At 55.6% G+C, this 20,238-nt stretch overlaps 1 protein-coding gene across 2 annotated transcripts in view; it reads left to right on the forward strand.

Annotated features, from left to right (window-relative positions):
• Nucleotides 1-20,238, forward strand: part of NOL4L (nucleolar protein 4 like) — a 130,449-nt gene that overhangs the window by 11,493 nt on the left and 98,718 nt on the right. The gene's annotated exons all lie outside the window — the stretch shown is intronic.

A 20,238-nucleotide genomic window follows, 5' to 3' on the forward strand; every position in this document is an offset into this window, starting at 1 on the left:
CTGTGGGCAAGTGAAGAGAGACTCCGTGTCAGGTTCTCAGCACAGGAAGCGGGAGCTTTTCTGTACTTGCCCCTGTGACGTGGCCAGTGGCAATTAGAGCTAGGGATTGGGGTCTGGGGCAGGGCCAGTGGATGCTGGAGCAGAGAGGTACAGAAGAGGGAGAGGACAGAGGCAGAAAGGAATGTGCAGGGAACCGGAGGGGAGGACTTCTAGGAGGAGGGCTGGTCAGCTGGGTCTGCCCCGAGGATTAACAACCCCCCCCCCCCCGCCCCCAGATCTGGATGAGAGAAGGCTTTGATGGAAGCCAGAGGGCAGAGGGAAGGTGCCGAGCCAAAGCAGGTGGGAAGGAGAGACCAGAAGTCTTGCCGGTCCAGTCAGCAGTTGGCTGTCAGGGAATGAGGGCGAGAGGGGCCGTGGGCTTCCCCGAGTCTAGGCTGCCTATTATGGGACTAAGAGTGGGTGTGCTCCCCAGGGTAGGGAACCCTGGGTTCAAATCCTGTCTTACCAACCGGCTGTGCAACTTGGATGCGTCTCAACCTCTCTGAGCCTCCGTTTCCACATCTGTAAAATGGGGATAGTGGTATCAATGACCTTTTAGGGTTGTCGTGGTGATCATTTGAGATACATTCTCAGTCAGTGCCTGCCGCTGAGCAGAAACGATGACAGTCATGACACAGCTAGTATTTGTTGAGTGCTTGCGAAATGCCAGGCGCTCTGCTAAACACATGCACATGCCTCCATGTGCTTGTCCAAACATGGCTACCATTAGGATCCTCATCTTTTTTTTTTTAAATTAATTAATTAAATTTTTTTTGGCTGGGTTGGCTCTGTGGGTTGCTGTGCACGGGCTTTCTCTAGTTACGGCGAGAGGGGGGGCTACTCTTTGTTGTGGTGCGCGGGCTTCTTACTGAGGTGGCTTCTCTTATTGCGGAGCACGGTCTCTAGGCGCATGGGCTTCAGTAGTTGTGGCACGCGGGCTTAGTTGCTCCGCGGCATGTGGGATCTTCCCGGACCAGGAATCGAGCCCCTGTCCCCTGCATTGGCAGGTGGATTCTTTTTTTTAATATATATATAAATTTATTTTATTTTTATTTATTTATTGTTTTGGGCTGTGTTGGGTCTTCGTTGCTGTGCGTGGGCTTTCTCTAGTTGCGGCGAGCCGGGGCTGCTCTTCATTGTGGTGCGCGGGCTTCTCATTGCGGTGGCTTCTCTTGTTGCGCAGCACGGGCTCTAGAGCGTGCGGGCATCAGTAGATGTGGCGCATGAGCTCAGTAGTTGTGGCTCCTGGGCTCTAGAACGCAGGCTCGGTAGTTGTGGCACGTGGGCTTAGTTGCTCTGCGGCGTGTGGGATCTTCCTGGATCAAGTCTCGAACCCGCATGCCCTGCATTGGCAGGCGAATTCTTAACCACTGCGCCACCAGGGAGGTCCCATGATCCTCATCTTGCTGATGAGGATGTTGAGGCTCAGAGAGGTTAAGTAACATGCGTGAGGCCACACAGCTGGCAAGAGGCAGAGCAGGGACTTGAGCCCATGCGGTGGAGAAGTGTTGTGTCCTTTACTCCCTAAATCACCCATCCTCTTTGACAGTAAGAGGAGGATCATGAGGTCCCCTGTGGTATTACACGGGCTTGGACAGTGGCTCTTCCCAGGATGGGGAGGCAGGCGTGAGTCTGTCTGGCAGAGTGTGCCGACTCTGGAACACGTTGCTTAGGCGCAAATGGGATCTACTGGTAGAGTTGACCCTCGGGGGTCACCGGGGGATTCTGTGGTTCGGGGAGGGCCAGGTTGCGGCATGGAACCCCACAGCCGGCCGGCCAGCCAGCGCGCTGCACCCAGCTCAGGCCGGGGAGCTTTGTGCCCACCAGCACGACACAAGGCGTGGCTCAACGACCAGGTCACAGGCAGCTGCCTGCAGCCCCGAGAAGGTATGGGTGGCCAGTGCCTGGCCTGGGGGGCACCCACGGAGGCTGGGGAGGAACTCGGGAGGGCTCTTAGGAGGAGGTAAGTCATGAAACAGCAGAGGAGGGGATAGGGCCTCCCAGGATGGGGAAGGGGCGCTGTGGACAAAGGAGCACAAGAGAAGTTTGTTTTTAAGGTAATACACACACCTGACTTAACGCAACAGCCACCAAACAGCAGCCTCCAAATAGCGAGAAGTGCCCAGCCCACCCCTCCACCTAGTTCCCCTGCCCAGAGGGGTCCAGTCCGTTATGTGTCTTCCCTGATATACTTGGCTCTAGAGCTGGCCTATCTGGATTTGAATCCTGAACCTGCCATATACTCGCTGTGTGACTTGGGCAAGTTACTCCACCTCTCTGTGCCTCAGTTTCTACATGTAAAAAGTGGAGGTAATAGGTAATAGGAACTGCTTCTCTGGACTGTTGTGAGGACCAGGGCTCCTAAAGCCTAGCAGAGGGCAGGGGCCATGCCTGAGCGCTCCGGGAGCGCGGGCTGTCTCTGCTGCTGTTGCTGTTACTGTTACCGCTGTGATCACTGTTGTGCAAGTGTAGTTACATACACTGGGTGTGCAGTCTAAATGCCCAGCTCCCCTGGCAGGTCCTGAAGGTCAGTTTTCATCACTTCTGCCCATTTAAGAAGAGGCAGAGGTGAGAGGTCAGCCCAGAGGTCATCCCAATGGTCCCGCATATTGAGACAGGTCTCTGATGTGGAGGGACTTTATGTCATCGGCTGGACCCTCCGAACTAGCCACCGACCCATGCAGGGCTTGTGGTTCGGGGACTCCATCTCCTGCCCCTGTGCTGGGGACGTGAGGTGGCGGCGGGGACAGGAAGGATGAAGGGGCTGTGGAGAGAGCCCTGGGCCAGGCTCCAGAAGATGGGGATTCTGCCACTTCTCACCCCTAAGGTTCTTGAAAAAGTTCCCAGCTCCAAGCCTTGGTTTCCTTATCAGGAAGGTGGTACCAGGCTGCGGTGAGGAGCCAGGGCAATGCCTCAGATGTGATGGACCATTGGGCTGTTGATAAGAACCCCACCTTCAGGTTTCTGCCTGCAGGGGATTTACAAGTGAGTTGATGGTGTCATTGATAAGATCCAAATTTGGGAGGTATTAAAGTTCTGCTTAGTAGCTGAGTGACCTTGGGGACGTTAATGAACTCTCTGGGCCTCAGTTTTCTCCTCTGTAAAATGGGCATAGCAATAGAGCCTGCTCTGTGGGGTTGTTGGTAAGAAACGGAGGCAGGGGTCTGGCTCACAGTAAGACTCTGTGAGTGGCAGAGCCTTGCAGTTATTTTAAGGAACTCAGACAAAGTTGAGAAACCACCAGCAAACAATACAGGGCTGCAGGCAATCCATTCATTCACTATTCATTCGGCAAACTTTGATTGGCACCTGCTGCGTACCAGGTCCTGTTCATTCATTCCACAAAGATTTACTGAGCACCTACCATGTGTCAGGAGTGGTGAATAGGACAGATTTGATCTCTGCCCTCCCAGAGCTGGGAGTTCCAGGTACCTCCACTAGCTGGTGGCCAGGGAGCACCTAGGGCCTGACGTGCCATCCAGCTGGTTGGTTCAGGCAGCTGGGCCCCTGTCCCCATTGTGGTGGACTTGCTGAGCCCAAGGGGCCCACTTCTGCCTGGTGTCCCCAAGCTAGCTCTGCTGCCCCCACGTCTGGCTCCTCTGACTCCCCCTTTCCCAGAGAAGTAGAACTCCGGGGGGTGGTGGAGTGTGCAGGGCCTTTTTCATCAGCCCCTCCCACCCCAGTTCTTGTCACCCCCTCCCCAGCAACAACACTCATTGTCCTTCCTATTTTCTCCTCTTTACACAGCGGCCAAAGCGCAGTATTAAAAATGTAAACCTGACCATGTTCCTTCTCTGCTCAGACCCTTCTGTGGGTCCCAGTCACTGTCTGAGCAAAAGCCACCAAGACCCACAAGCCCCAGCTCTGCCCCTCTCCACCTTCTGGGCTTCTGCTCACTGCTCTTTGGCCACACTAGCCTCCAGGCTGTCGCCCAGCCCTCACTGGGCCCTGCTGACCTGTCACCTCCTCAGTGAGGCCCTCCCTGACTGCTTTTCCAAAACGCCCTTTATTCCGCATCACTCTCAAGCCCCTTGCTCCAACTATGAAGTGCTTATCAGTAACTGACTAATGGCTATATTCTGTGTGTTCCTCTGGGCTCCATGAGGACAGGGGTATGTGCTCTTTTGCTCCCTGCTGCATTCCCTGGTGCGTTCACTCACCAATTTACCGAGCACACTTTGATTGGCACCTGCTGTGTACCAGGTCCTGTTCATTCATTCCACAAAGATTTACTGAGCACCCGCTATGTACCGGGAGTGGCGAATAGGACAGACTTGATCTCTGCAGGTCCCAGGGACCCCCTGCTGACACCTGGTGCATGGTATGCACTCAGAAAATATTTGTTAAATGAATGCCTCTAACCTATTCATTCTTCTCTTTGTGCCTCAGTTTCCTCCTCTGCAAAATGGAGGACCAGGGCTGTTATGGGGCCTACATGAGGGCTGGCTTGCTGGCCAGGATCCCATCAAGGGCTGTCTGACCCACCCAACAAGCAGGCTTCTCCAGTCCAAGGGCTGAGAGAACCAGAGGAAGGCTGGCAGGGTCAGCAGGTGGTCAGGGAAGGCTCCAAGCCCCACGTGGAGGTGTCTGGACTTGTCCTGGCCGTGCTGGGAAGCCTAGGTGGGGCAGGGACACAGCTGTGGGAAGAGGGGAAGAGAAGGTGGTCTGAAGGGAGGTCTGGGGCTGAGGAGATGTGGCTGGGTGGTCCCTTAACGGGGCCCCAGAATACCAGCTCTCAGGCGGTGGGAGTGACCGAGTATTACAGAGCAGGGGAACATGGGGAGGGAGGCTTTTAGGGAACCGAGTCTGGTCCAGTGTGAGCAGAGACTGGAGTCTGAGGCCCAGGGAAGCTCTGGGTTCTAGGGCACCACAGCCCAAGTGGGAGCAGAAGCTCCAGAACTGAGGTGGAGGGGCTGCTGGGGGCTGGACGAATGGATCCAACAGGTTCCTCCTTGTATTAGCTGCTTCGTTCTCCGTAAACGCCTCTTCATCATTCACGTATCCATTCGCTCATTTACTCATTGACAACTTGGAGAGAACCTCCTGGGGTGCAGTGGTGAGCCTCACAGATGTGGCTCTTGCCCTGGCAGAGCTCAGGGTGCATTGTGGGAGACAGATGCTGCAGGACCTGGTGATAGCAGTGGTGGTTGTGACGATGATGACGATGACGGTGACGGTGGTGGTGGTGATAACGGTGATAGTGATGGTGAGGTTGGTGGTGTGTCAGCTACCATTTATTGAGTGCTCACTGGATGCTGGGCTGCTCTAAATGCTTCCTGTGTGCTTGCGCTCCGGGCTCCTGCAACCACCCCGTGAGACACTGAGATCTTACTCAGCTTGCCTGAGGCCCCCTGTGAACCAAGGGCGGCACCGGATGTGAACCCAGGCAGGCAGGCTGACCAGCAGCTGCTCCTAGCCATGGCCACCTGCCGCTTCCAGCAGGCAGCTCCCCCTCACCGTGATCACTGTCAGGTCCCTTTCTTGCCTCCTGACCCCAGCACCTAGCACGGGGCCCAGTGCTGGGGAGAGTGCGTGAGTCGGACTTGCCTGAACAAGGTTGGAGGTCAGGCTTTGTCCCAGCAAGCTTGGGCAAATGATGCCCTGGCTCTTCTGCCCTCAGCACGTCATTTGTGAAAGGGCAGAACCCAGGGAGGCCGCCAGAAGGTCAAGGAACCCCGACCCTCACTGGAGCAGTTGAGGGGGAGACTCCCTCTCTCCAGGGGGAGACCCCATTCCCTAATCAGGAGGCGAGAGAGAGAGACTCAGTTTGGAGTCTGCCTTCAGCTGTGGGATGGGGAGGGGCACGCGGGGAGGCAGGGGCCCCTGGCTGGATGAACACTCTGTACACACACACCCACTTGTTGCTTCCCCTATGCAGGCCCCAGGGGAGGGGCTGTTCTTCTCCCACCCACTGCTGACTCCCCTGCCTCTGGGACCCAGGCTCCTACACCCCCAGTTCTAGCAAACCCAAGTAGTCCCATGAACGTGAAGAGAGGGGACGGAAGGTGGGTGCTGGGAGCAGAAGGCCCGGACACAGATGCCGCCTCTGCGCACCCTGTGTAGCCTAGGGCCCACCACTGTCCCTCTCTGGGCCTCAGTTTTATCCATTTGTTCAAATATATACAGAGCAAGTGCTCTGTGCCAGGCACTGTGCCAGGCTCTGGAGACACAAATGAAAAACTCTGCCCTCGGAGAGCTGACATTCTAGTGGAGACTGACACTACGTAATAAACAAGGAAAGCTCCCAACTTGTCACATGCTGGCAGATGCGGTGGAGAAAAATCAAGCAGAGTGGGGCGAATCGGAGGTGCTGGAGTGGGAAATAATGGAATTTTAATCAGAGAGGGCCTCGCTGGGAAGGTGACATTTTGAGCAAAGCCCTGAAGGAGGTGCAGGAGCAAGTTAGGCAGGTATCTGATGGAAAAGGATTCCAGGTAGAGGGAACAGTAAGTGCAAAGGCCCTGAGGCAGGAGTATGTCTGGAGGATTTGAGGAAGAGTGAGGAGGCCAGTGTCCACAGCTCCCCGCACCCCCTGTATTTGGGAATCAAAAGACCACCTTTTACCTCTCAGGACGTTAGGCCCCAGAACACAATTATTTCTGAACCCCCACAGCCCGTCCTGGGGAGCGCTGGTGATGCCAGCCTCCTGGATGGGGCTGGGGCAGGGACCTTGCTGCCTGTTTCTTCAACCCAAAGGGTGAATTTTAAGGCCTGTGAGGGCTTAGAAAAGAGAACACCATGCTCCTCGTCGCTCCACATGACTGGCAATCAGACGGCCCTGGGTTGAAATCCTGGGTCCGCCGCTTTGCGGCTGTGTGACCTTAGGCAAGTCCTTCTCTGCGCCTCAGCGTCTTCATCTGCAGAATGAGGCTACAGTGTCTGTCAGCGTTGATGGGATGGGACTTTCAGGAAACACACCTGGAAGCACGTGTATAAGTGCCCAGCCTTGGGCCTTCCTGGAGGAGGTGCTCTGTATACGTTTAAAGCTGGAACCTAACATTTATATGACTTCACACTGTTTTCACAGCTGTTGGGAATTTGTAGTATGACTTTAGTCTTCTAAGAGCTCCATGAGGAAAAGGGGGCAGGAAATAATAGCCCCGACTTAGAGCGGGGTAGACTGAAGCCTGAAGAGGGTGACTTGCCCAAGGTCACAGTGAGGCAGGGCTGATGGAGGGCTAAGACATGGGTCTCCTGGCTCAGGGAAGCCTGGGAGCCAAGGGAGTAGAGATGGTGCAGAGCCCGCCCCCCCCCCCCCCCCACGAGCGTGTGTGTGTGTGTGTGTGTGTGTGTGTGTATATATGCACGCGCACACACACACATCACCCGCACCAAGCAACAATAGCGACTTTCAGATTTGTGGTCCCCGAGCAGGTTTTGTAAGGCATGGCTTGGTGGGTCGGGAGGTCTGTTGTAAGGATGTTGAAAGGCCCAGAGCATGGGGAAGCTCAGGCCACAGGCGGGCGGAGTCGGGCAGGTCCTTGAGAAGAGGAAGAGGTCTGGGCTCATGTGATTGTCCACTCGGCCTGTCTGTCCATCCGGTGTCTGGCCTTCCTGGGCAGGGCCGGCTGGGTCTCCAGGTTGGCCTCTGAGCAGCCTGGCCCCCAGTGCTTTGTTGTCCAGATGCTCGACCTGATCAGCTTCTGAGCCTCAGGACGGCCTGGGGAGGGAGGAACGGGGTGGGGGGGTGCATTACGAATGAGGAAGCCACGCTTCAGGGCGGGCTGTGCCCAGCTGGTGGGGGGAGCCAGGGTTTGGACCCAGGTGTGCCTGACCCAGCCCCTGTGCTGGCGATTCCGGGTCATAGCTCAGGCAGGGACTGGCAGGCAGGCTTTGTGCAGGAGGACCCCTTCCTCCCTTGGCCCACCTTCTTGGCCACGATCTGGCCTCCTAACCCTTGATGGAGGGCCCTGCAGACCGGCCGTTCTCTGCTCTTCAGTGGCTGCAGCCTCAACCTTCATCTCGTGGGGCTCAAGGCTGTGGGTTCTAGCCCACCCTGCATCAGCTCACTGTGGGGACTGGACTCACCATCTGACCCTTTGCAGGGGACGTCAGAGAGCCCATCCTTATTTAGTGCCTTTAAGGCCCCAGACAGCCTTTGCCCAGTGCCCACACAGCTCAGGGGCTCCTAGGCCCATTTTTATTTATTTATTTTTTGTTTATTTTTGGCTGCGTTGGGTCTTCATTGCTGTGCGTGGGCTTTCTCTGGTTGCAGGGAGCGGGGGCTACTCTTGTGGTGCGTGGGCTTCTCATGGCAGTGGCTTCTCTTGTTGCGGAGCACGGGCTCGAGGCACGCAGGCTCAGCAGTTGTGGCACAAGGGCTCAGTGGTTGTGGCTCGTGGGCTCTAGAGCTCAGGCTCAGTAGCTGTGGCGCACGGGCTTTGTTGCTCCACGGCATGTGGGATCTTCCCGGTCCAGGGCTCGAACCCGTGTCCCTTGTATTGGCAGGCAGATTCTTAACCACTGCACCACCAGGAAAGCCCCTTAGGCCCATTTTCTAGATGAAGAAACTGAGGCACAAAGAGGAAAGGTTATGTCCTAAAACACACAGGCCATGAGAGCAGAGCTGGGACTCCAAAGCCCATGCTTTTTCTATACTGTAGCCTCCTGCCCTCTCTTTCTTCAGTGGCAAAATGGGAGAGTGGAACTGGACGACCTCAATTTAGAGCAGGGTGGAGACAGCACAGACTCTGGTGTGAGACAGGCTGAATGTGAATCCTGGTCCCTTCACTTCTTAGCGGGGTGACCTTGGATAGTCACTTCCTCTCCCCAGGCCTCAGTTTTCTCACCTGTAAATGGGGCTGGGAGCAGTATCACCCCTCGAGCTGCTGTGAGGTCCGGGGAGCAGCCGTGCCGATTGCCCAGAGAGTGAGGGACGCGCACAGGGGTGGCAGGTTTTGAAATTGCTGAGCTTCCTGTCCACCCCTCCCTGCAGTGCTTGAAAGGATGGCCGGGGCCATGTTAATGCTCACTTTTGCCCTTCCTGGGGGGTGGCCGGGTGACCCAGACTGGATGGGGACTCTGTGTGGATGTGTCCTGCTGACAGCAGACATCCAGGGAGCCTGCTGTGGGGGTGGCGAGTGGCGGGTGGTCCTGGGATACGGATGTGAGGCCAGCTTAGGCTGCGCCGGGCAGCCAACGGTGCCTTTGTGCCCTTTGTCGCCTCTCGTGCAGATGACGAGTACCTTTCCTGCTCCTGCCAGCTCGGCCTTTCCTAGGAGAATTGCTCCAAAGCAGCCACAGAGCAAGCAGAAGCCGCCTAGCTAATTAGCAGGTGGCCGCCGGGGACAGGCTCAGGACCTGGTGGCTGGAATTGGGGCTACAGCTGCCTGAGGCTAGCGTCAGCTCGGCTGGGAGGCCAGGCAGTGTCCTGGGCTCCGGGACATCATGGCGTTTAGATCACGGGGTGCAGATCCTGGCTCTGTGGCTTCTTGGCTGGGTGACCTGCGTAAGGCGCTTTGCCTGTCTGGGTGGTAGTTTCCTCATCTTGAACTTCAGATTGTGTGAGTTCGGGGCCCGGAACCTCAGTGTAGTCAGCGAGTCATGTTACTACTGCCGCTGCCTTGGGCCTGTGCTGGCCCAGGTGGCGAATACAAGGAGTGCAAGCCCAGCCGTAACCCTTGGGGACAATGTAGTGCCACCTCAGTATCACAGGCAGCTGGAGAAGCCCAGCTAGGCCTTAGGCCTTTAGCGAGAGAGGAGCTTAATCTCTCAGAGCCTGAGCCTCTTTTTGTTCCCTTAAGCGATGGAATAATTGAGATACTGTGTGGTCATGTGCCTAGAACAGGGCCTAACAAAGGTGGAGCTCCTTCCCCTGCTTCCTCCTCCCTCCCCTCCCCTTTCTCCCCCTCCCCCCATCTCTCCCTCCCCCCCACCCCTTCCCTTTCTCCCTCCCCCATCTCTCCCTCCCTCCCCAGGCCTCAGGAACACACAGGAGGGGGGCAGCTGCAACTCCTGCTGGAAAATTGGGTTTGAAGGTCTGCCTGTCTTGGGGTGGTCAGGAAAAGGCCACAGAGGAGGGAGGGTCTGAATGGGACTCAGCGGGCCAGGGGGCTGCAGAGTGGCCTGGGGACAGTGTGGTGGGGGTTCTGTGTGAGCAGAGGAGTGGAACGCAAATGGATAGACAGTCTGCTCTGGGGCCATGAGGCTGTAAGGCTGGTGGCCCAGGACATAGGCTGCAGCTGGGCACTGTGGCAGGTTGAGGCGAGGCAGAGATTCGGGAGATAGATTGGGTCTGACTGTGTGGCCTTGGGTGCCAGGCCAGGTGCATTCTCCCCTCGGGGCCCAGACTCCACAGAGGAGATCTTCCGGGCCTATGGGACAGAGGGGTGTTGGTGAACAGAGCATTGGAGCACAGGAGAAGGGATCCCTGGCTTGGCCTGGGGAGCGCTGGGCTGGGAAGCCTTTCTGGAAGAGCGTACCTTAGGGGCCAAGACTCAGCAAAGAGCCGAGTGGAGGGTGGGCATCCCAGGCAGAGGAGACAGCCTTGCAGACGCACAAAGCACACTTCAAAGCTAGGGTGAGTAGGGCCACATCACAGAGATCTCAGATGCCTGGCGAATGAGCCTGGGTTTTATCCAGGCACTGGGGAGACAAGGAAGGTTTGAGGGAGGCAGCCTTGAGATCTGATTTTCAAAGTCAAAGTGCAGCCCCATTAGTCAGGGAGGTTTAGACAGTGGTTGTTCAAACTGGAAACCTGACAGGGGTGGAAGTCAGCCTGGCCTCTTACCTTCCGGGGTGTCCGACCTGGGCAAACCCCATCCCTTCGGGAGCCTCAGCTTCTGCGTGTGTCCGAGGGGTCTGTAGACCTCCTGCCTCGCTGAGCGCTGGGGATGAGCGTGAAATCGTCCTTATGATACGCCTGGGGCCGGGCACCCTGAGGCATCTCAGCAAAAAGTTCCCTGTGATCTTTCATGGAGCCCTCGCTATGTGCTGGGTATTCTATAGAGGTTATATATCATCGCATTCTCACAACTGCCCTTTTAGGCAGCCCCTCCCCATTCATCGAGGAGGAAACTGAGGCACAGAGAAGAGAAATGATTTGCCCAACGGGCAGAGCTGGAATTGAGCCCAGGCTGGTCTGGCCCCAGAGTCCTTGCTCTTAGCGACTCCACACCCCTGTCCCCTGGGGGGCCCTGGCTAGGGCATGGCCCAGTCCCCAGCCGGTTCCCCCAGCGCCCGGTTAGTCCCCCGTCAGGGCCCACCAGCACGAGAGCCAGTCAGTGCCTGCTGCGCGGGGGCGCCACACCTGTCCCCCTGCCCTGGGCCCCCCAGAGGCCCGGCCCTGCCTGGATCTCTTCGGGCACCACCCTCAGCTCGAGAAGCTGATGCTTCCAGTATCGCACCATTTAGAAGAAGGACTAAGAATCATTTTTTTGTCAGAGAAGCTGGGAGAAATAAAGCCAGCGAGAGAAGCATCCCAGCATCAGGATTTTTCCATGCCTTGGCTGGGCCGCCCACAGAGCTCGGTCTCCCCCACCACAGGCTCTCCTGTCTCTCCTGCATCTGCCTCCCTCTCCCCAACCTGGGGCCCTGGCCCCCACCCCGCCGTGGGTCCCCCATGATGGGGGCTGCTGGTGGCACTGGCTGCAGCTTCTCACCTGCGTGCCGGGTCTGGCTCCAGCGAGAAAGGAGGAGGAAAGAAAGGTCCTTGAGATGGTGACAAAGGTCTGAGTGTGGGCCGCCAGAGCAGCCTGTTTCCAGGCAACTGCTCTACCCCGGGCTCCCCGCGGTGGCAGGCACATCCGTCATGCCGCTGCTCGGCTCAGCGAGGGAGCTTGGGCGGCCCCAGCAGTCCGGGCACGCAGCCCACGGCCCCCAAGCTCCAGCCCTGCTGGGGACATGAGGCCCCTCTGGCAGGGGCTGCAGGAGAAAGTACAGCGTCGTCATGGCTACTGCTGGCCAAGCACCTACTGGGTGCCCAGCCGTAGGCCTGGTGCACACAGGGCAGAGCTCCCACTTGTTAGTCTGTCCATCCCACCGTCCATCCACCCATCCCTCTATCCATCCATTCGGGATAGAGTGGTGGTGTATTGTGCAGGCTCCGGACGGCTGCTTGCTGTTTGATCTTGGTCACGTTACTCCACTTTGCCAGGCCTCGGTTTTCTCGTCTGTGAAATGGTCACAATAATGGTTCTTACCTCGTAGCGTTGTCGCGAGGATTAAATGACTTAATACAGACAACGCCCTATAGGCACAGTGCCTGGCACGCGTTAAATGCTCAATAGAGACGACTTGTTGTGTCCACTTTGATTATTAATTCATTATTTGTAAAGAGACAATCAGGGCAGTGGGAAGCCTGTGGGCTTTTGCAGTCAGATAGATCTGGGTAGGGTTTGTCTGCCGCACTTCCAACTGTACGACCTTAGACAAGTCATTTTGCCTCTGAGAACCTCAGTCGCCTCTTGGCTAAATTGGGGAGATAATTAATAGCTATCTCCATACCTGTTCTCTTCCGGGCAGGTTCGAAGCCCTATCTCTTATTGGGAGGATCAGTGATGCGTGTGCCCAGGACCCCAGCCTGACAGCACTCAGTACCGAGAGTGGTCATTATTCAACAGACCTGGATTGGCGCCTGCTGGGTGCCTGTGTGGGGGCAGGGAGAGGTGCCAGACCTGCCAGGCTGTGCCCTCACCAGCCCCCCAACCCACCTGATTTCTGGGCTGCTCGGCCCTGCAGGACTGCCCTGCTTCCCGCCCGTCATTCTGATTGCTCCAGCTTCTGCCCTTGGGGCTCCTCACCCTTCCTTCCACCTCCTTTTTGAAAACAACCTCTGCGAGTGCCCCCAGCCTGGGCCCTGGAGGGAGAGCCGGAGAAGAAGGGGGAGGAGGCAGCAGCAGCCCAAGTGCCAGGGCATCGGGCACGCTGCCGGCCTTTGTCTGGGCTGCCCGGCGGCCGAGGCTCAGTCCCCCGGGGCAGGCCACGTTGCCCGCCGGCTGGCGGCTCAGGGAAGGCTGTGTGGGCGGTGGGCCTGGGCAGGCCTGGGCTGGCAGCGGCCCCCTGGGGCAGCCTGGCCCACTCCGGCGGGAGGGAGCCCCAAGCCTGGGAGGAGAGTGGGATCAGGCTGGTGCTCCCCGTGGCAGCCAGCTTGGGGGTGACTTTGTCCTTCTGGGGCCCACTACAGAAAGGTCTCCGCGCCTCCTATGTGCCAGGAGCAGTGGTGGTAGCAGCTGGGCCCTCAGAACAAGGCCACACAGTGCAGTGCTGGATCCCGACAGCCCGAGTTCAAATTCTCCTTCTGCTGTCGGACAGCCGGCTGGCCCCGGCAAATCCCCACACCTTTCTAGGCCTCCAAGGTAAACATGACAGTAGTCCTACCTCGAGTTCTTAGAGCGGTCGAAGAAAGCACCCAGCAAGTGTTACTGCACCGTTGTTGACTACGCTCTTGAGAGGAAGGGCTGAACATTTGCTGAACTCCTACTGTGTGTTAGATCCACTGGAGAGATGATCCATTTCAAGAACCATTTACTGAGTACCTACTCTATGCCAGTATCTGGGCTGGGCATTGGGGATACACAGATGAAAGACCTGGGAGAAGGGGTGTTGGGGAGAGAAGGATAAGGAAGGAAGGGGAAGTGATGTATGAGGTCTTACCGCGAGCCAGGCTCTTTGCTGAGTGCCGGGAATCCAGAAAGGAGCAGAGTGGCCCCTGCCCTTGTGGCAGAGAAGGGCATGGAAATCTGGAAACCGATGATTATGACCTGGGATCAGTGCTGTGATGTGGGATGCCCTGGGGGCTGCCAACCCAGCCTTGGGAGTCCGGGAAGGCTTCCTGGAGGAGGTGACCCAGGACCTTGGCCTTGTGGTCCACCTTATCAAGTCCCCTCTGTAACAGCCCTGTCATGTTGTGGTCTGGGCCCAGTTTAAACATGTCCAGGGACAGGGGACTCACTACCTAAGGAGGAATGTACTTTTTCCATTTGCAATCAGCTGACCTTCCCTTGGACCCATTCACAGCTCTCCCGCCACTCCCCCTCTGGTCTAGGCTGCAGCGGCTTCTGCGTCAGTCTCCTGCTCCCCCTCTCGCCCCTCCAGTCCATTCTCCACCCAGCAGCCGGAACAGTCTTCTGAAACATAAATCAGACAACATCACTCCTAGCCTAAAACCCTTCAGTGGCTCCCCAGGGGCTCTTAGGACAAAGACCAGACTCCATACCTCAGCCTGGAAGGCCCAGGCGGGCCAGCACAGCTGACCTTCCAGCCTCCCCAGGCTGCGGACAGGGCCACGTCCAGGCCAGATCCTCCACCTGCCCACACAGCCTCTTGAGGGTGCACGGGTGAAGTTAATGCAGACGGAGCCCCCCGATTGTGGCTGTCAGGTGCAGGCCAGTGGGGTGGTGACGTGCCTAGCCTGGCAGTGCCATCTCAGCACACAGTCCCTTTCCAGCATCGTGCCTCGGTTGCCCCATCAGCAAAACAAGGGGACTGCCCGGGTGGTGCCCTGGAGAGTCTCATTCAAAGCGCTGGGCCACTGGGGCTCTCATGAGCTCATCCCCCACCCCTCACCCCATGGCTCCCATGATGGACTATTTCCTGCCCTCCCCGGATCCGATCCAAAGAAGAGACTAGCAAATCGGGGTTAGGTTAGGACATGGATTTCAAAAGCTCACTTGATCCCGAGGAGACACTGAGGCCCATAAGGTAAAAGGATTCTTACTCAGCTCACCCTGTAGTAACCAAGCCGCTCTGGCCAGTGTCAGTTATCTGCAGTCATGGCAGAAGGGTCAGGCTAACTCGGGAAGCCGGGGTGTTTTTTTGTTTTGTTTATTATTTATTTTTGGCTGCGTTGAATCTTCGTTGCTGCGTGCGGGCTTTCTCTAGTTGCGGCGAGCGGGGGCTACTCTTCGTTGCGGTGCGTGGGCTTCTCATTGCAGTGGCTTCTCTTTGTTGTGGAGCACGGCCTCTGGGTGCGTGGGCTTCATTAGTTGTGGCACGTGGGTTCAGTAGTTGTGGCTCGCGGGCTCTAGAGCGCAGGCTCAGTAGTTGTGGCTCACGGGCCTAGTTGCTCTGCAGCATGTGGGATCTTACCGGACCAGGGCTCGAACCCGTGTCCCCCTGCAATGGCAGGCAGATTCTTCACCACTGCGCCACCAGGGAAGTCCCAAGCCAGGGGTTTTAATCCTTCCACCCAGAATCCTAGTTTCTGTTACTATTGTTAATTTTAATTTTGCTTAAATACACAATGCATTCACATGATTCGAAATTTGAAAGTTTAAAAAGAGATGGTAAAGCTCCTCCATTCTCTGCCCCAGCTGCTCCGTCCCGCTCTGAGACGGCATCGCTGCAAACAGCTTCTTGTCTGTCCTTCCAGGGGTATTTGATGTGCATGAAGGTAAGTGCTAGTGTACAGAACCTGCTTTTAGAACTAGAAAGAACTGGTCAGCGTCAGAGTTTGCCCCCGTCCACCTTAAGGGATTGCCAGAGGTCGCAGAGCTTGGTGGGGGTAGAGTACCCACCGGCCTCCCCCTGCCCAAGCACTGGGCATGCCCACATGGGGAGATTCGGGAAGCTGGCTGGGTTGTTCCTGACTCCCCTGCAGAGAGGATCCTGCCTTCAGAGTGTGTCTCTGTACAAGTAGTAGCGACCGAGGGGACGTTAAGAACATTCTAACTAACTACCCTGAGCGCCTTCGGGCACCACCCGCAATGCACATGGTGGGGAGAGGCAGTGCCGTGACTCAGCAGACAGGACCCCAGCACAAGCATAGCAGCGAGGGGCCCCTTCATGGGGGCGGGATGGGAGGGTGGACCCCGCTTTATGGAATGGGCTTAGCAGGTAGACCTGCTCTATGTAGTGGACGGGCTCTTTGTTGATGGTTTCACCCCCTTAACATAGTTAAGGAATCGAACGTTAACCTTAACATTGTTTCGTTGAACCCCTGTCCCCACCACGTGAACTCCATTAACCCCATGTTACAATTGAGGAAACATCCCAGAGAGATGGAGTCCCTTGTCTGAGGTCACGTGGTGATTTGACTTGAGCTCAGGTCTGATTCCTAAGATTCCCTACCCCCCCTGCAGCAGGAGCTCTATCAGCATCACGTAACCAGCTCCGGCAGCCCACGTGGAAGGTCAGGGTGGCTGAGCTCCGGGACTTCCAGCTCTGGCTCCACTGTTTCCCAGCTGTGTGACCTTGGGCAGGTCACGTCCTCTTTGAGCCCCAGGACCTCTGCTGCACCTGAGGTCAGAGAAGTAGGGCAGTTTCCCCGGGGCTGATGACATTTATATGGGGAGATGCCACAGCTGATGCCCCAAGGGATGGACTGAGCCCAGAGCTGAGGTTCACAGATGCACCAGCCTCTGCTTGGCTGTGTGACTTTGGGCCACTCTCTTTCCCTTTCTGAGCCTCCACTTCATGTCTCTAGGCTCCCCAGGGTGAGCTCTTTGGGAGGGAAGCTTTTGGATGTAGCCCCAGGGAGACGGCAGGATTTGGGCAGGGCTGGAACTGGAAATCAGGAAGAACAGCGTTCAGGCAGGCGTGGGCACAGGTCGCCAAGGGCGAGGTACCTTTTCCTTTGTTGCCTCCAGGAATGAATTTTACATTTTTTAGCAAGGATTGGATTTAAAGTTGCTGGGCAAACCTGAGCCTGACAGACCTGAAGCCCCCCACCCCGAAAAGAAATATTTGCTTCAGAAAAGGAATGAAGTTTAAGAGTTCCAGAAGCCTTCCATTGGCTGTTTTGTGGTCAGGGACAGAGGCACGAGGGGAGACAAGGCCGTGGAGATTTGCTTGTCCTTTACTCCTTCTTGGCTTCGTGCAGTGCTCGTTTATGGAGAACCTACTATGTGCGGGCACTGTGCTAGGCCCTGGCAGAGACCATGGCAGTCCCCATCTGTGCCCTCATGACGCTCACCGTCTGCTGGGGGCGATAGCTGTTAACCAGACAGTCATACAAATAAACAGAGTATCACCGTCGTGAGAGATGCCGTGAAGGAATGGGGCTCACGAGGTCCTGACCTGGGCATGGGGCTCAGGGAGGGTTCTCTGAGGCAGTCTGTTCACTTGCTGGGGCTGCCAAAGCGAAGTACCACAGAATGGGGGTCTTAGACAGCAGAAATTAGTTTTCTCACAATTCTGGAGGCTACAAGCCCGAGATCAAGGTGTCAGCAGCGCTGGTTTCTTGAGGCCTCTTCCTTGGCTCACAGAGGGCCGTCCTCTCCCTGTGTCTTCACACAGTCTCTCCTCTGTGTGTCTCTGCGTCCTAATTTCCTCTTCTTATAAGGACACCGGTCATGTTGGATTAGGGCCCACCCTAATAACCTCATTTAACTTAATTACTTCTTTTAAGACCCTATCTCCAAATACAGTCACATTCTGAGGTATAGGAGTTAAGACCTCAACATAGGAATCTGCAGTGGGAAGGAGTTGCGGGGGACACAGTTCAGCCCATAACAGGCAGTAACACTTGAGCTGAGACTTGAAGGTCGAGTAGAAGTTAGCTTAGTAACAGGGAAGAAAGGGTGTTTCAGGCAGAGGGTACAGCATGGGCAAAGGCCAGGTGACAGATGTGGTTCTGAGAGCAGCCAGCGTCGCTAGAGGGCAGGAAGGGTGTGGAGAGAAGTTCAAGATGAGGCCCGAAGAGATCAAACCCCAGTGTGTCTGCTTCATCACCCTGTAACTGCATCCTTTTCCAATCATCGGTTTCCTCATCAGGGAAACAGGAATAACCAAACCAGCCTGTTGGGCTGGGAGCCTGGAATGAGGTCACACAGGCCTAAAATGCCTTGGCCAGTGCCACCTCCTTGTAGGTGCTCAAGAAGAGTTGTCCCTTTTCTCTTCCTTTCCTAGACCACCCTTTGTCTCCCCTAGCCCCTCTCCTTGTCCCCTAACCTGATTTGTATGGCCCGGCTTGAGATCTTGAGCCACAGGGCCAAGAACCCTTGGCAAACAATATCATGACTTGGAGAGGCCCTCTGGGCCTCCTGGGAGCCAAGGAGAAAAGGACAATTTCCTGGGGAGTTACTGGGAGAGCATCCCTGTCTTCTGAGCTCTACAGGACCAGACGTGGATTCTCAGTAAAATGTCTGAGTCTCCTGTGATGTTTAGAAAGAAAACCTCCACCTTCCCCCAATACAACATTGCCTTTCATTGCAAAATAAATGGATCTGCAGTGACAGGGGCCTCCTTCTCTTGGGGGATGTTCACCGCTCTCTGCCCGTGAGCTGCAGCTTTTCATTGGCTATGTAGCCTGTGGCAAATGCCTTCACCTTTGAGCCTCAGTTTGCACACGTGTGCTTTCATGCAACACATTTTTTTTTTTTTTTAAGATGTTGTGGGTAGGAGTTTATTAATTAATTAATTAATTTTGCTGTGTTGGGTCTTCGTTTCTGTGCGAGGGCTTTCTCTAGTTGCGGCGAGCGGGGGCCACTCTTCATCGTGGTGCGCGGGCCTCTCACTATCGTGACCTCTCTTGTTGCGGAGCACAGGCTCCAGACGCGCAGGCTCAGTAGTTGTGGCTCACGGGCCCAGCTGCTCTGCGGCATGTGGGATCCTCCCAGACCAGGGCTCGAACCCGTGTCCCCTGCATTAGCAGGCAGATTCTCAACCACTGCGCCACCAGGGAAGCCCCATGCAACACATTTTTTAAATTTAAATAAATGGTTTATTTTAGAACAATTTTAGATTTACAGAAAAGTGGCAAATATAGTCCAGAGAGTTCCCATTTACCCCTCACCCAGTTTCCCCTATTGCTAACATTTGACACTGTTATGGTATGTTTGTTACAACTAAGGAACCGACATGGGTACATCACTGTTAACTAAGCTCACACTTTTTTTTTTTTTTTTTTCAGATTTCACTAGTTTTTCCCTAACTTTCGTTTCCTGTTTCAGGATCCCAATCAAGAGACCACGTTACATTTAGTCCTCATATCTCCCTGTGCTCCTCTGGTCTGTGACAGTTTCTTAGGACCCAGTTTTTTTTTTTTTTTTTTTTGCGGTACGCGGCACTCTCACCGTTGCGGCCTCTCCCGTTGTGGAGCGCAGGCTCCGGACGCGCAGGCTCAGCGGCCATGGCTCACGGGCCCAGCCGCTCCGCGGCATGTGGGATCTTCCCGGACCGGGGCACGAACCCGTGTCCCCTGCATCGGCAGGTGGACTCTCAACCACTGCGCCACCAGGGAAGCCCCCATTTTTATTTCAACAGATATTTTTGAGCTCCTACAATGTGCATGGTTCTAGGTGCTGGGGAAAGAAACAGAAGCCTACCTTTCATGGAGCCAAATTTGGGGGTGGAGAGACAGATCACAGGCAAGTAAATGTAAATATTAACTATGTCAGTCCTATACAGAAAAATAAAGCAGGGAAGGAAGATAGGGAGGTCTGGGAAGGCCTCTTTATGAGGAAACATTGGAGCAGAGAACTGTCCAGAGGTGAGGGAGCCTTCAGGGGGATATCTGGTGGGAAAGTATTCTAGGTCGAGAGCAGAGCAAGTGCAAAGGCCCTGAGGAAGGAAGTGCCTGGTAAGTCTGAGGAACTGTGAGGAGGCCAGTGGGCTGGAGCCCAGGCTGTGGGGGCGAGTGGTGGGAGCCAAGGGCAGATCCGTGTGGAGTACAGACTGGAGAGGGTGGAAGCTGGGAGAAGGCCGCTGCCTTGATCCAGGTCAGCCAGGTGGAAGAGGATGATGGCCTGAGCCAGAAGGGTGCCTGCAGAGGGTGAGAAATGGACAAATTCTATGCTTTTTTTTGAAGGAAGACCCACAGGATTTGCTGTTGGAAACAGGGCTTGTGCTGAAACCCTCTGACAGGGCTTGCGTGAGAAATAAAAAAGACGATGGATGTTAGCAAGGCTTGGAAAACTGTAAAGTTGGGTTTCTCTCGCCACCTCCTGTGTTTCAGAGCTGCCTCGCCCAACCCACCCTCTGGCTGAGGGCCAGTTATAAACCACTGGTTTGGTTTTTTTTTTAAGTATAACATTTTGAAATGGTAATAAAATCTCATTATGGAAAAAAAATTCATCAGGTACCAGTGTACAGTGAAAAAACAATTCTCCCTCCTAGCCACCCGGTTCCCCTCCCCAGGGGCAGCCACTATTATTTCTCTGGTTTCCTTCCAGAGATGTTTTATACATATGTATAAGCACATATGCACATGTATTTCTGGGGTTTGTTTCTATTTTTACACAAAATATGTTGTACGCTGTTCTGTAGGTTGCTTTTTGTTCTTATAATAGCTTTATTGAGATATACTTCACATACCATACA

Source organism: Phocoena sinus, chromosome 15 (genome assembly GCF_008692025.1).
Source record: "Phocoena sinus isolate mPhoSin1 chromosome 15, mPhoSin1.pri, whole genome shotgun sequence".
NCBI classification, from domain to species: Eukaryota; Metazoa; Chordata; class Mammalia; order Artiodactyla; family Phocoenidae; genus Phocoena; species Phocoena sinus.